General features: G+C 33.9%; 1 protein-coding gene across 1 annotated transcript in view; it reads right to left on the bottom strand.

Moving 5' to 3' along the window:
• Nucleotides 1–4,486, bottom strand: part of LOC143065296 (aladin-like) — a 40,648-nt gene extending 36,162 nt beyond the window's left edge. Inside the window, exon 1 of the mRNA XM_076238792.1 lies at nucleotides 4,440–4,486. The gene's annotated coding sequence lies outside the window, so the exon portion shown is untranslated. The remainder of the gene's footprint in view (nucleotides 1–4,439) is intronic.
• Between the last annotated feature and the right edge of the window lie 10,974 nt (nucleotides 4,487–15,460).

Genomic DNA, 15,460 nt, shown 5'->3' on the forward strand with positions numbered 1-15,460 from the left:
GGTCAGTGGGCATGAATCCTTCCGTACACACTCCTCTGTTCAAATTGAGATCGTTCTTAATATAATATGACGTTTATCGACATCTAACGAGTTAATTTTTTCTTGACGATTTTGACGGGAAATACTTCTGAAAGGGAGACAACTCGAAACGATAATATTGAAGACTCCATTTCGGCTAAAGGGGTGTTATAGGTAAAACTTCATTGATTTTAATTTAAATGATGCATATGATTTTAAATTATGCAACAACAATATTAAACCCTCAATAGCAGGCAGTCATAGAAAGAATCCAATGAGTTTCAAATTAATTAATAAGCGGGGAATCCAGAACAGCCACTCAATCTGATACCCCTTGAAATCAAGAAAACTATACGCATGCGCATTAATACATAAACAAACCCGCGACTTGCGATTTGGAACAAGAACGTTTATTTAATTTATGATATGATGAATGAGTCTCAATTTCTTTATGAGAGTACAGTCAGTATCAGTTTCATAACGGTAAAAAATATATATATAGAAAACTCCACTTCAGTTCTTATATGACAGAAATAGAATTATCGGAATTCAAAGAACTCTCGCATTTATCAAAACTGAGGAATTCCCTCTGACGTGTTTCTAAATTTATAAAAACACTAAATATAAATACTGCTTAATTCTGACTTTCCGTGTTGTTAAAAACACGCATATAAGTCAAGGGAAAAATCAAACATGAAGATTATGAGAAGAACATTACAGGAAAGTTGTTTATGTTCAATCCTTTTGCTTGTTTTTACCTTTTAAAGCAAGACAATCATAAGAATCTGAGATGTTGCTGAATGTTTAGAATAAAACGGTTGACGTGAGGGAATGAGCCCTGAGTCAACGGTAAAAGTCTACAGATTGCTTGAAAGCAATCGTATCCCAAAAATTACACCACTCCAGGCCCTTTTGTTTTCCACGTAATTAATATCGCCAATAATTAGGAAGTTCCGGGTCGAGTCCGATATCGATACCAATAGTATAATCACCTGTTACCTATTACCTTATCTGTACGTTCCGCATCTGACAGGCGCACCACCAAACGATGTATTCAGGATTAATATGCTATATAAACGGGTCATAATCACAGGGTTGACACTACTAAATTGTCAAATTGTTACCTATTGTAGTATTTTAATCCGTAAGACTTTCTAAGATAACAATACGAATACTAAAAATCTGGACTAAAAATAAGTTTCAATTTGTTAGCGGGCATGACGTAAAACAGCGAATCAAAGAATTCAACTTTATTTATAACTAATATAGGACAATGCTGTTGATTAAAAATACTCCATTCCAAGACCTTTTGTTTTCCAAATATTTAATATTACCAATAACTCATGATAAGTTCCAGTTCGACGGGTTCAAATAGAAAGATTTGAAAGCAGAGAAAATTGTGTATCTTATAATCGGCATGACTTTTATATCAGATGACAGTACTGATACTAAGACAATGCTTGCGCATAGTTATATACTTTAATTCAGTCACGGACCCGCGATATCACGGGTGTGTTCTAGTGTTATATGAAATGTGCAAATTTTGAGAGCAGTATGTAATTCACCTTCAAGAATTTTGATGTAAATATAGAAAATAATGTATTTTATCATATTTACGGCTGTAATTTCTATTAAAAAAACAACATCATATTTGTGTGATTCATTTTTTTTCCAATTTTGCCAAATAAGGGGAGATAATTCATATAGCTGGGGAGATAACTCAGATAAAGTAAATTTATAAAAGAAGGTGTTGTGACCTTACCTATTATAAATTATTATAATATGAAGCAAGATAACAAGTTTGGTGACTCCATGTTTTCTTTTTCTTACCTGAAAGCATGTTATAAGAGCTATTTTCTTACACAGTCTGGTGACCCATATTTTTATTTTATTTTTGAAAAATGCATGATCATGATGATCATGATGATAAAAAATTCATTTTGACAAATTTTTAAAAAATTCTATGGATTTTAATTAAGACACTGCAGCCACCTTTAATCAGCTTTAATGTCAATCCCGCCCCAAGATGATTCATCAATCAATCCAGAGTCGATCAGGCCCCAACATCATGAACATTAGAAATATACATGAATATAAGGAATAGAAAAAAAGATGTATATGAATTGTAATGCATAAATGATGAATTTTATAATAATGTAAATTCAGAGCTCAAGATAAGCTGCGTATTTGCGTGATCACGCAATACAAATAATAAAAAACCCAATGCAATTGCCCATTGCAGGGTTCAATAACCCAATTAATTCAAAGGAAAACCCAATTATATTCCAAAACCATGAGTTCTCAACCCTTTTATTGGCTACCATTTGCGTTATTTACCCTTATCTTTTTACAGTCTTCGCGTAAACTATTTTTATAATATTTATAATTGGAAATTTCTTTCGTTCTAAAAATAGATCCCTGCATCATGTAGCTTAAATGGGTCCCTGTTCGAGTTTTCCGTTGCTCAATAAGTACACGTGTTTTTGAAAACATTTCGATCTTCTCGGCGTTTATCCAATTAGCGTGTGTCATGAAGTCATATTTTTTTTCGCATTGCTCGGGATTTAACAAAACATACATTGAAATAAAACGAAAGTGAATGTCCGATAAAATATTGAATAGAAGCATGTTTTCTGCTTCTTTTGAAAAGCTGACGGAAAGTTATGATGATAACAAGACTCAGCCAGTGTTTTTAGGAAGCGTCCATCGAACACACGGGAGTGTGTGCGTACCTTAACCAGAACATTGCTAATTAAAACAGGGTTTCCTCAAAACCGAAATCAGTTGAAAAGTGAAAGGCTAAATCAATTATGACATGATAAAGCATCAGAAACCAAAAGTTCTAATAAAAGACAACTAAACCCAGATTTATGAAAATTGGAATAAAACAAAAACATTCAAGTATAATTAGAGTTTAAATACTATTTTTTTTTTTCATTTTACGGTTAATTAATGAATACACACACAGGCACTGGTCTCAGAATTTATTATATAAAGAATTGTAAAGGTATAAGACGAGTGCCTGTGAATACACATATCCGTTTTTTTACAGTTTATATGAGAAAATACAAAACTGGCAGAAGGTTTGAAACGGAACACAAATTAAACCTACAATTGCTCCTCAGTGAATAAACCAAATAAAACAGCTAGCAAATAACCCAAACCCTAACCCTTAACCAAATAAAACAGCTAAACAAAGAAAGAAACATATTTAAGATGGAAAAAATCTTGGGTTGATATTGGCTAAATATTCAATATTGTGTTGATGAAAAAACCCAATATATTAAGGAGCTTGGTGGTGAAAAACCCAATTTGATATTAACATGAGGGGTGAATTGAAATTGATAATGCAATTAAAAAACTTTATCACCCAATTGTTTAAGAAAATGGTGGGTAAAAAAACCAATTTGTGAATTCTTATCTGGAGCTCTGTAAATTATCGCTATTTTACGAAATTCTCCTTTGATCTTGCTGACTGCTAATTTCCTTTCTCAGCTGACTCGATTGATATGAAAATTATCACTAGAAACTAAGGGGGCATGTGGAGTTGCTAATGAAATTGATAATGTCATCATAGGTAAAAAGCGATAAACATTATCATTGGTCATCATACCGGCTCAAGCATTGTCAAGTGAGAAAATCGATCTTGTTGAGATGATCAACTATCATCTATAAATATATAAAAGGCATGAAAGGTGGACAGTAAAATAGTTGGCCTTTGACAAATATTTGAATATAATGATTTAAACAAATACATGAAATATAAAAATAATTTAACAGTGTTATGTTTTTCTCCAATGGGTCCCAAATGTAATGGTCATTATGTCATGACGTCATATATGGAATGACATCACAGGAGTTTGAAATCCTATCAATAAGGGGGTAAAAATATACCAAAGTCGACTAGAAGCTCTACTGTGATAGTCAACTTTGGTATATTTTTACCCCCTTATTGATAGGATTTCAAACTCCTGTTCTCTCGAAGAGAAGTTTGAAATCCTATCAATAAGGGGGTAAAAATATACCAAAGTCGACTATCACAGTAGGGCTTCTCTCAAAAAGAGCTTTTTCTCTTCGAGAGAAGCTCTACTGTGATAGTTGACTTAGGGAATCTGGGTCCGTTGCCCTGATTCTCGTTCGCCCTGGTATCTGTTCGCCCTGATTTCTGTTCGCCCAGGGTCCATTCGCCCTGATTTTTATTTTTTTTCTAATGGGTGAACGAACTCAGGGCGAACATACCCAGGGCGAACATGTTATTAGGGCGAACGGTCCCGATACCGTCGACTTTGGTATATTTTTACCCCCTTATTGATAGGATTTTCAAACTCCTGTGAGATAGGACAGATGGACAGGTGTAATAAGGTCCCTGTTGAGCGGATTAAATTACTGTTTGGTCTACAAAAACGTGAAACCAATATTACCAAGTAAACAGTTACACACATTCGTTGTTTTCCCGCTACAACCGTACCTTTGCAAAACGAAAGTAGATCTAAGTTATTCCAACGCTTTCGCTTTGGCTATTTTCGTATCAATATCCTTTCGACACTTGAGACGTTTAATTCCGACCCCGTTACTCAAATGCAGTAATCAATAGATTAATATGGACAATTGATTGGCTTTGGGACATTAAATAATCCTTTTATTGGCTATGAACATTATAATGAAATTTGCTGCTCAACGCTAATTTTCATCTTCAATAAAACGATATTCAATCAACATGTATTATATATGTCTCTGCCCACACTCAGTCTTGAAATAAGTAGATTACAGAGAATCGAAAGATACAAAACTGACAATAAAACTCTTATATCGAAAATAAACCGACAATGCCATGGCTAAAACAGAAGAAGACAAACGGACAAGTGATACTACCCAAGACAAAACATAAAAAAAACTAAAAACTAAGTGTAACGCCGCGGGCGACCCTATGTTTTAGAACAGTATTATGTCCCTTTAAAATGGACTGTTGTAAAATTAACATTTAATTACTATTGGTAATATGAATTATTGATAAAAATTGTTGTTTAACATGTTTATATATTTAGTTACATTATGGTGCTATAATTCATTGGATTATTCTCATATTTTGTTGAATTTGCAACTTATAATTTAGTTATAGAGTGTTTATATTTGAATAGTATTTGTTAAATAATTGATGATTTAATTAATTGTAATGGGCTTGTTTTCATAAGCCATTTGGTTGATTAAACGACCGCTTATTTTAGCTTTTTAGTAAGAGCTTACTGGTGTTGCACACCTCGCTGTCTAACTGGTCTTGCACAGACCTCAGTCACTGTCTACACGTAAGGTCCATCACAGACTTTGCTGCCTAACTGGTCTTGCACAGACCTTGCTCATTGTGTACACGAAAGGTGTAATGCATTTCACAGCATCTAGACACAATGTCGCTATTGTGTCTAGAATTATAATGCATCTAGACAAAGGTTAAAATGACAGATTAAGCTATGTCACTTTTATGTGAATTTTAACTTGCTTTTTATATTCATGTTTCATGTTTTTATCTTTACAAATTGTTGATATTTGTTGAATTATGTAGTTTGCTAATAAACTATGAAAACTTGCTAGTGTTAAGTTTTGCAAAGCCAAATATGAAGGATCAGAGACTCAGGATTCCTATACCTACTCTTTACACGGTCTGGGGTAAAATATGTTAAAGTTGACACAGAAAATACACAACGTGAAAACCCCTCCGGTTACATAAGCAACGCGAACCACACCAAACACTGGGGGTAATCTCAGGAGCTCTGGAAGGGCAGATACATTACATTATATGTCTCGGAAGGGTAAACAGATCCTGCTCCGCATGTTGCACCCGGCTTATTGCTCATTTTATTACAAACCTGGTAATAGTCCGAGATTACTCTGACGTCTAACGGCTGTTTTGCCAGACAAGCTGGGGCCGTGGGACGTTCGACGGGCCCAGCTTGTCTGGCAAAACAGCCGTTAGACGTCAGAGTAATCTCGGACTAACCTGGTAAATAGTCTAATTCGGTAGGTCACATTCGTGAAAGGGGAAGCGGATGTTGTATATATAGAACATATTCCATATCATCTTTGAAACGGTTATTTCATAACGGTAAACCAACTCGTCACGGATGGCGTCCGTAAAAGGATGATTTCAGCTTCGCCATTTGAAACCCTTGGTTTAATAGTTTCCTAGTGAGCAGCAACCCTATATCAAGGAAATCATGATAGGAAACACAAGCCTGGGAATGTCGTATCAATTTGGGCATGTGGGAGCTAGGTAATTAAATGCTCTGAATGCAGGCGCTGCTGGAATGTTGCTACATGACAATGGAAAGTTCACAATTGGAAAGCTGAAATCCTCTCCTTTGTCGTAAAGTTTTGTTTTCAACCGACCCTCATTGTAAGTCATGATTTGAGGCAGACATAACTGTATCTGGTGTATCCTTTATCTCTAGTTCGATGGGATGATGCATTCAATTTGAATTATCTAGTATAGCGAACATCATCTATATAGCGGAAAGTTAAGTTAAAGAATATTGCTAACTTCTTATCTTTCTTCCTAAAATGTTTCTGTATGAAGTCAGTCTCATAAAATAAAGGAACAAGTCGGCAAGAAGAGGGGCACAATTGGTTCACATTTGAATGCCGACTGTCTTTTGAACAACACGTCCTCCAAACTTAACATCTTAACGAATATGTTGTCCATCAAGAAACCAAGCATCTTGATAATGTCAATTTCAGAGAATTTTTTGTTTGAATCCGAGTGATTCTGCATACGGGGTATATATCTCCCAATTGATACGATATTCCCGTGCTCGCATTTCCTATCATGATTTTCTTGATAGAGGAGTGCTGCTCACAAGGAAGCTATTAAACCAAGAGTTCCAAATGGTGAAATTGAAATCATCCCTTCGTAAATTTTACGGACTGTCTGTTTGTCTTTTTCATTTTTAGCCATGGCGCAGTCAGTTTATTTTTCGATTTATGAGTTTGACTGTCCCTCTGGTATCTTTCGTCTTTCTTTTCTAACTCTTCACCTGTAACCACATGTATTGAAAGGATTGATTGCATTGATTGTTTAGATTATAACTGTATTTTGTGTATAATTGCTGTATCACCTGAATAAACCCTGGTGAGTTTCATATATTGTTCTTATATTATTAATTATAAAATTATGCTCGGATCTCACGACAGTATCAACATCTGATTCATGCCAGCTCTAGATAAGCAGTTTCATAATAACTTTAAAGGACCCCACTGGAAAAAAGTTTCAATTACTTTTGTGTGTCTTCCTTACAGTGAAAATCTAGTCAATTTATATTTCACTAATTATTAAATCTAATGTATTCGTATTATTTTAAAGTAAAAATCACAAAAATACTGAACTCCCAGGAACGATCGAGAGTCATGTCATTTTCCTGACTTGGTACAGGTATTTTCTTATGTAGAAAATGGTGGATTACACCTGGTTTTAAAGCTATCTAAACCTCTCACTATTTTGACAGTTGCATCAAATGCCATTATATTAACAAAGATGTGGGAAAAAAACAAACAGCCATAATAGATAAATATATATGTCACAAATAGGGGTACAGCATTATTATTTCCAATGCAAAGACTCCATGAGGAAATCAATACTAATACCAAATTATGGCAAAGCCTAATGATCTGACAACAGTATCGTAACTATATCCCTTCTTAATAAGTCTGTTTAAAGGTTTTATTAGCTCTTGAGGTGAATGTCGACATTGTTGTGTATCAAATTTTAAACCTACCTTTTGTTAGCTATTATTCGTGCGTTTCTCTGTCCTTTATGTTCTCCCATTTATTTATATTGTAGTCCTGCCATGGAATGTTGTCATTTTAATGTTATATTTAACATTGCCATAAAAGAGGGAGATTTGGCATGCAACAAAACCAGGTTCAACCCACCATTTTTTTTTAAAATGTCCTATACCAAGTCAGGAAATGGCCATTGTTATATTATAGTTCGTTTCTGTGTATGTTACATTTTAATGTTGTGTTTCTGTTGTGTCTTAGTTTATCTCTTATATTTGATGTGTTTCCCTCAGTTTTTTTTCTCAATCAATTTATGAATTTCGAACAGCGGTATAATACTGTTGCCTTTATTTGTGCTTTGTAAAAAATATTACCATGCAAGATTGAATGAGTAATATCTTAATCTATAAGATGTATGCATGTTGAATTTTATTTACGAAGGATGTCCTTGTACCGATAATAAAATTTAGTAAATGATTTGACTAGTGTGTGATATCGAAAACCCTTGACTATAATAACTTTTCAGTAATACTTTCATAGATTTGTTTCATTAATATCAAATGCTTTGTTACAAACACAAGTGAATTGAATACGTTGAGGTATAAACACCATAAGATGGGGACAAAGGGAACGTCAAAAAATCGATAATTACTCCCTTACTACCATGGAAGTAATATTTAAAAGGAATAACATCGACTAACTAGCATGTATTAACGGCCTGCAGAGCCCTGTAATAAAGTCATATGATTTTATCCAATTATAGTCTCAGCGGTAAGACCCATTTGGTTACTATCTCGGTTGTAAAATGGCATCTGGAATTTCTTATCAGTCACGTGATTTTATCGAGTCCGGTAAATATAAAGTACCTGTGTGAAATCCGAGGTTTATTAATAAGAAGGTGGCACTGTATCATATAAAATCCCTACCTTCAGATGAAGTCGTAATTTTTATGATGTAAAAAAAACTTGAAAAACGGACGAGAATTGTTCAAACTACAGCAGTTTAGCATGAAAAATTGTATTTAATTTAGCATATTTTTGCTTTTTACCGTTTGTTTTAAACTGTTCTAAAAGTATTTTCCGGTTAAAAGCGGATCCCAAGTTAAACAGTTAAATACCGATGAATCGATCAGGTTTTACATGATGTTTAACAAAATAATGTAGGCAAATCTAGACATAGATTTGTTTACTGTTGAAATGTGCAAAATTTATCGAGATTGAAAAAGAAGGATATCTAGCTACTTTCAAGTATTTTAAATTTATGTATATGTCATAAATGTCATTGATTACATTTTTGAAGCTGGACAACTAAAATGGGGATATTTTCGTAAATATATATATTTTTTTAAATTGTTTATTGTGGAATACTTGTATTAATATAACAAGCTACAGCAAAAATTATAACAAACCGACGAAATGGGCTTGAATCTATCTGTCTACTCTTACGGCTAATTCATTTTTAAACAAATTAGTTTATGTATCAAGAACTTAAATTAAAGGATAGAACCGTTTAGAATTGTGAATATTTTAATTGACTGATACACGAAAGACTTGAGATTTTTCGTATTTAATAAAGGGGTCCAAACGTATTTTTTGTACAAAATATCATCTTCTTAACTTACGGAAATGTTTATTTTTAATGGCAGTAAATATTAGAATTGAAAATGACCCAGCCTTGTTTTCCACTTTCGTAGGTGATAGGTGTCGGTTTAAACTATTAAGACTCAAACTAACCATAAATAGGAAAAAATTGGATTAAAATAAAAATTGAACGATTGACTCTATTCGGCAACGTACATCAACGGAATGTAACGAATGGACTATTCGGGTTACCTCGCACGTATAAACGACAAAAACTTGTCTGTTCGTAATTCTCCGTGAACACGAAAATGACCGATAAGTGTCAGTGATTTGATCGATCACATGCGGAAAATCAACTTCCATGCCAGCTATTGAACCAATCATGGAAGTATTTAATTTATATTGACAATATAATACTTCCATGAACCAATAAACTAGTTATCGAAAGATGGGCGGTAACGCAGACGAAACCTTTGAAGTGACGACGATGTTATTCCTTTCAATATTACTTCCATGCTACTACCAACATGACCAACGCGAACTTGTTGTTAACTTTTGTAATAAAATTAAAAGCTTATGAAAATAATGGTATTGATTATATTTGGAGTGTTAAATATTCCTGAGAGGTTTTAGATAAAATACATGCTTTTGATGGCCCTTCATTTAATTCGATTGACACTTCTACACAATCATATCAAGAAATAGTTTTTATATCTAATTAAACGGTCTTTTATCGTTGGTTTTCCCGTTTAAATGGTTTTACACTAGTAAATTTGGGGCCCTTTATAGCTTGTTGTTCGGTGTGCTCCGAGTCTCCGTGTTGAAGGCCGAACATTGACCTATAATGGTTTACTTTTTTTTTAAATTGTTATTTGGATGGAGGGTTGTCTCATTGGCACTCACACCACATCTTCCTATATCTATTTTGAAAAATCTCATTGCTGTAACTCGTTTTCTGTAATGAAAAAGAAATTGTGCTGGATACACTTTCAGGAAATGTGAAGCTATGATTAAAGCTTTTAATTTTCTCCTGGACAATTGCAACTTATATGTACGTTTCGGCGATAAAGTGTATCGACAAGTAGTAGGTATTCCTATAATCACTGACTGCACCCCTTTAATAGCAGAGTTATTCCTGCATTGCTAGAATCTCAGTTTATGATCAAATTCAGTAAAAACATGTCATTATTACATTTAATTGATACATTTAACAATACCTTTCGTTATCTGGATGATATTATCTCGTTAAATCATCCACAGTTCTCTAAATATAGTACCGAAATTTACCCAAAAGAACTTTCTATAACTAAATCTAACATAAATGGCTGTAGTTGTCGTTTTCTAGATTTAGCCATTTCAATTTAAAAAAAAAAACCCATACTGAAATTTATGACAAAAGAGACAATTTTTCAATTATTATTGTTAATTTTCTTTTCTTAGACGGCGATGTTCCTTTGGCTCCATCAGACGATGTTTATATATCCCAACTCGTTCGTAATAGCCGTGTTTTTAGTGATGTCATATTTTTTAACGAACATAATCAATACATAAATGGTAAATTATTAAGTCAGGGAATTCGTTACCATAAATTACTTAAAAAAACTTTTACTAATTTTTTTGTAGAAACATAGATTTGATTAGTAAATATGGCTCTACACTGATCAAAAACAGTATTTCACATCCTGAATTATACAACAGATACAGTTAAGTCGGCCTCATATCTTGACTTACATCTAGAAATTGACAATGAGGGTCGTTTGAAAACAAAACTTTACGACAAAAGAGATGATTTCAGCCTTCAATTGTGAACTTTCCATTTCTGAGTAGCAACATTCCAGCAGCACCTGCATACAGGGTATATATCTCCCAATTGATACGATACTCCCATCCTTGTATTTCCTATCATGATTTTCTTGATAGAGGATTGTTGCTCACAAAGAAGCTATTAAACCAAGAGTTCCAAATGATGAAGTTGAAATCATCACTTTCGTAAATTTTACGGACGCCATCACGAGTTGGTTTACCGTTATGGAATAACCGTTTCATAGATGATATCGAATATGTTCCTTACGTCGTAACTACAATCCCCTTCCCTTTCATGAATGTGACCTATCGAATTAGACTATTTACCGGATTTGTTATAACATGAGCAACACGACGGGTGCCACATGTGGAGCAGGATCTGCTGACCCTTCCGGAGAACCTGAATTTACCCCCAGTTTTTGGTGGGGTTCGTGTTGCTTATTCTTTAGTTTTCTATGTTGTGTCATGTGTACTATTGTTTGTTTGTTTGTCTTTTTCGTTTTTAGCCATATCATTGTCAGTTTATTTTCTATTTATGAGTTTGACTGTTCCTTTTTGTATTTTTCGTCCCTCTTTTAGACGGTAGTATTGTACAAAAAGAAGGAACCCACTAACTGCCAAAAAGGGGGCCCGCTCATGCCATGGTTCAGTGATTCCTAATATAATCAACCAAATTTTTCCAATAAGGGGGGGGGAGGGGCTGCCACCTAAATTCGCACCTGGAAATCTGTATGTGATCCGGGAAAACTCATCTAACCTTTAAACAAACTTATGAGTAAAGTTGATCTTACCACTGTTGTAATAAGATCTTTGAATATAGTTTACATTGGCTCAAATATCGATTTTGTCTTCAGCAAATAAGAACATAAATTTATATTCTTTTTAAATGGGATGTATCAGAGACATATTTCTGTCTCTGGATGTATAAAGACACACCAACGTTCACGTTAATCTTTAAAGAGGCTAAGTCCGAAATATCCTACTGCCTGTCGATACATTTATTTTTGGCAATGCACAAGTCATGTCTCCTCTAACTGTCCATGACATAAAAATACTAGTTCCCTGGGATGTGTTTCTGTTGAGTTTAGTCTCTGATGCATATGCATGGTTCTTTCATTATTAATTGTTTTTGCCTTTAACAAACTGTAAATAACTGCGAGTACTATCAAATCTCATTTGCTTGTTTATTTGACCTGTTGATACTATTTGCAATGCTTTTTAGTTATTTAAATTTTACTTATACCGGGGTATATCTTGTCTCTAAACTGGTATTACTATATAGTTTTTCACTTCTTCGTACTATAAACATCAAAATTATTTATTTTGAAAAAAAATTCCTTTCTCCATTTGAACTGTACATGTACACCTAACTCCAAAATTATTTTTATTTACCTGTGTATTATGTTGTTGCAAATTGGATTTTTGTGCAAGCTTATTATTTATTTTGAAAATTGTTTTACATTTCACAGCGATATGATACAGTTATTTTAATTGTTCATTTCTTACTTTATTGATTTTGTATTTACATTGTGTCATAGATAAGATTTATTCATTCAGTGTATGTTCGATCGTGTAAATATGTCTTCTGATTGAGTTAAGCCATTTCAATAGATATATTTTATAGTGTGTCTTTCTTTGTTATGATGTTTACACTATTGTTTCAGATAAGGGTGAATGTTCAGTACTATTTAAACGTGTATACCCGCTGCAATTGTTTGCATCTGTCCTATAAAGTCAGGAATCTGATGTCCAGTAGTTGAGTTGGAATTGCAGAATTATGTATAAATGTGAATTTAATGTATTAAATAAAAGTTTATACATTTCTGTCATGTTCTCATCATCTGTTACACTGTCTCATCATGTCTTTTAGCAATATTAGCAAGACCTTCGATAAGTTATTTTTTATCTACAGGGATAAGATCAGGATTTGACCACATTGATCACATTAAAGATATTGAAGGGATAGGTGGTAATTTTATAAAGATTGTTGCAGTTTAAGCAGCAGGGTTTGTTTTCATACTCATGTATTAAGTGTGCAGACTTGAAGTGGATATTTGTGTGTGAAACATGTATCATTTATTCTCTCGCCGAACACGATTTTCTGTCTAATAATTAAAATGGTTTTGTATATAAATAAATGCTAATCATGTTTATGGCGTGTAACTTAATAGGTCTCCGCTTGCTGATATTGAAAACTGTGAATGGAATAATCGCAAAAGTATAAATACTGTGAAAGAGTCAAATATGTCAGTTATAAAAAAAAAATTGGAAACAACACGTTAGTTTCTTTATAATTTCAAAATTAGTTATAAAAGTCAAAATTTTGAGATTTTAAAAGTTGAAATTTTGAGTTGAAAAAAAATGAAAAACGACCAAAAGACAAGCAGCTGTATACAAAACAATACAAAGAAGACAAAAAACGCACCAAAAAAGGAGATGATCCCAGGTGCTCCGAAAGGGGTTTGTGCTCCACATGTGGAACTTGTAGTGTTACCAATTTATCAGTAACATTTAAACTACATTTAAAGACTTGAATAGTGATACTAAGCAAATTACTAGTTCAACGGTGAGGATTTGTTTTTGTAATTGTCTGGCATACTAAGTTATAGCCTAGTAGCCTTGATAAATTATGCTTAAAAGAGGGACGAAAGATACCAAAGGGACAGTCAAACTCATAAATCTAAAACAAACTGACAACGCCATGGCTAAAAATGAAAAAGACAAACAGAAAAACAATAGTACACATGACACAACATAGAAAACTAAAAAATAAACAACACGAACCCCACCAAAAACCAGGGGTGATCTCAGGTGTTCCGGAAGGGTAAGCAGATCCTGCTCCACATGCGGCACCCGTCGTGTTGCTCATGTGATAACAAATCCAGTAAATAGTCTAATTCGGTAATTCACATTCAAGAAAGTAAAGGGGATTGTAGTTACGACGTAAGGAACATATTCGATATCATCTATGAAACGGTTATTCCATAACGGTAAACCAACTCGTGATGGCGTCCGTAAAATTTACGAAAGTGATGATTTCAATCTCACCATTTGGAACTCTTGGTTTAATAGCTTCCTTGTGAGCAGCAACCCTCTATCAAGAAAATCATGATAGGAAATGCAAGCACGGGAATATCGTATCAATTGGGAGATATATACCCCGTATGCAGGTGCTGCTGGAATGTTGCTACTTAGAAATGGAAAGTTCACAATTGGAAAGCTGAAATCATCTCTTTTGTCGTAAAGTTTTGTTTTCAACTGACCCTCATTGTCAATTTCTAGAAGTCAAGATATGAGGCCGACTTAACTGTATCTGTAGTATCCTTTATCTCTAGCACGATTGGATAGATGCGTTCCACATAGTCACCAAATTTTGAATTATTAAGTGAAAGAACATCATCTATATAGCGAAACGTAGAGTTAAAGGATAGTGCTAACTTCTTATCTTTATTCCTAAGAAGTTCCTGCATGAAGTCAGCCTCATAATAATAAAGAAACAAGTCGGCAAGTAGAGGGGCACAGTTTGTTCCCATTGGAATGCCGACAGTCTGTTGAAAAACACGTCCTCCGAACGTAACAAATATGTTATCAATCAAGAAATCAAGCATCTTGATAATATCAGTTTCAAAGAATTTTTTGTTCGAATCAGAGTGATCCTTTACAAAGTAGGATTTATCCATCCCTAAGACAAGATACTTGTATCTACGTTGGCCATTCTTTTTTACGAAGCAAGCAATACCAACTCTTTCAATTTGTCTTTAAGTTTGGAATGTGGAATACTAGTGTACAGAGTAGAAAAGTCAAATGTTTTACAAGATGAAAGAGAGTTAGATTGTATGTACTCTAAAAGATCTTTGGAATTTTTAAGTATCCACATCTGATTCACGCCCCCTCTAGAATAGGCAGTTTCACAATAACTTTGAAGCCCGTCTTTGATTGCTGATAAAATAGATGTTAATAATTTAGAAAGAGGTTTCGTGGAGCACTTGGAAGACCCAGCAATATACCGTTGTTTGTAAGGACACTTATGTAGTTTAGGTATCCAATACAGTGATGGCAGATCCAGTTCTTCATCTTTGGTTGACATTCCAAAGGAACACAGAACAGACCTATGATTATCCAGGATTTCCTCTTTGGTAAGTGTCGTGAGTGTATATTTTGAGTTTTCAAGTGAATTGTCAATACCGAATTCGTTTATCAAGCAGTTAATGTAATGAGTTTTACATACAAAAACGATGTTGTTTGGGGCTTTATCTGCGGGGACAACAACATATTTGTCATGGAGGTAGGAT

Source organism: Mytilus galloprovincialis, chromosome 2 (genome assembly GCF_965363235.1).
Source record: "Mytilus galloprovincialis chromosome 2, xbMytGall1.hap1.1, whole genome shotgun sequence".
In the NCBI taxonomy this organism is placed as follows: domain Eukaryota; kingdom Metazoa; phylum Mollusca; class Bivalvia; order Mytilida; family Mytilidae; genus Mytilus; species Mytilus galloprovincialis.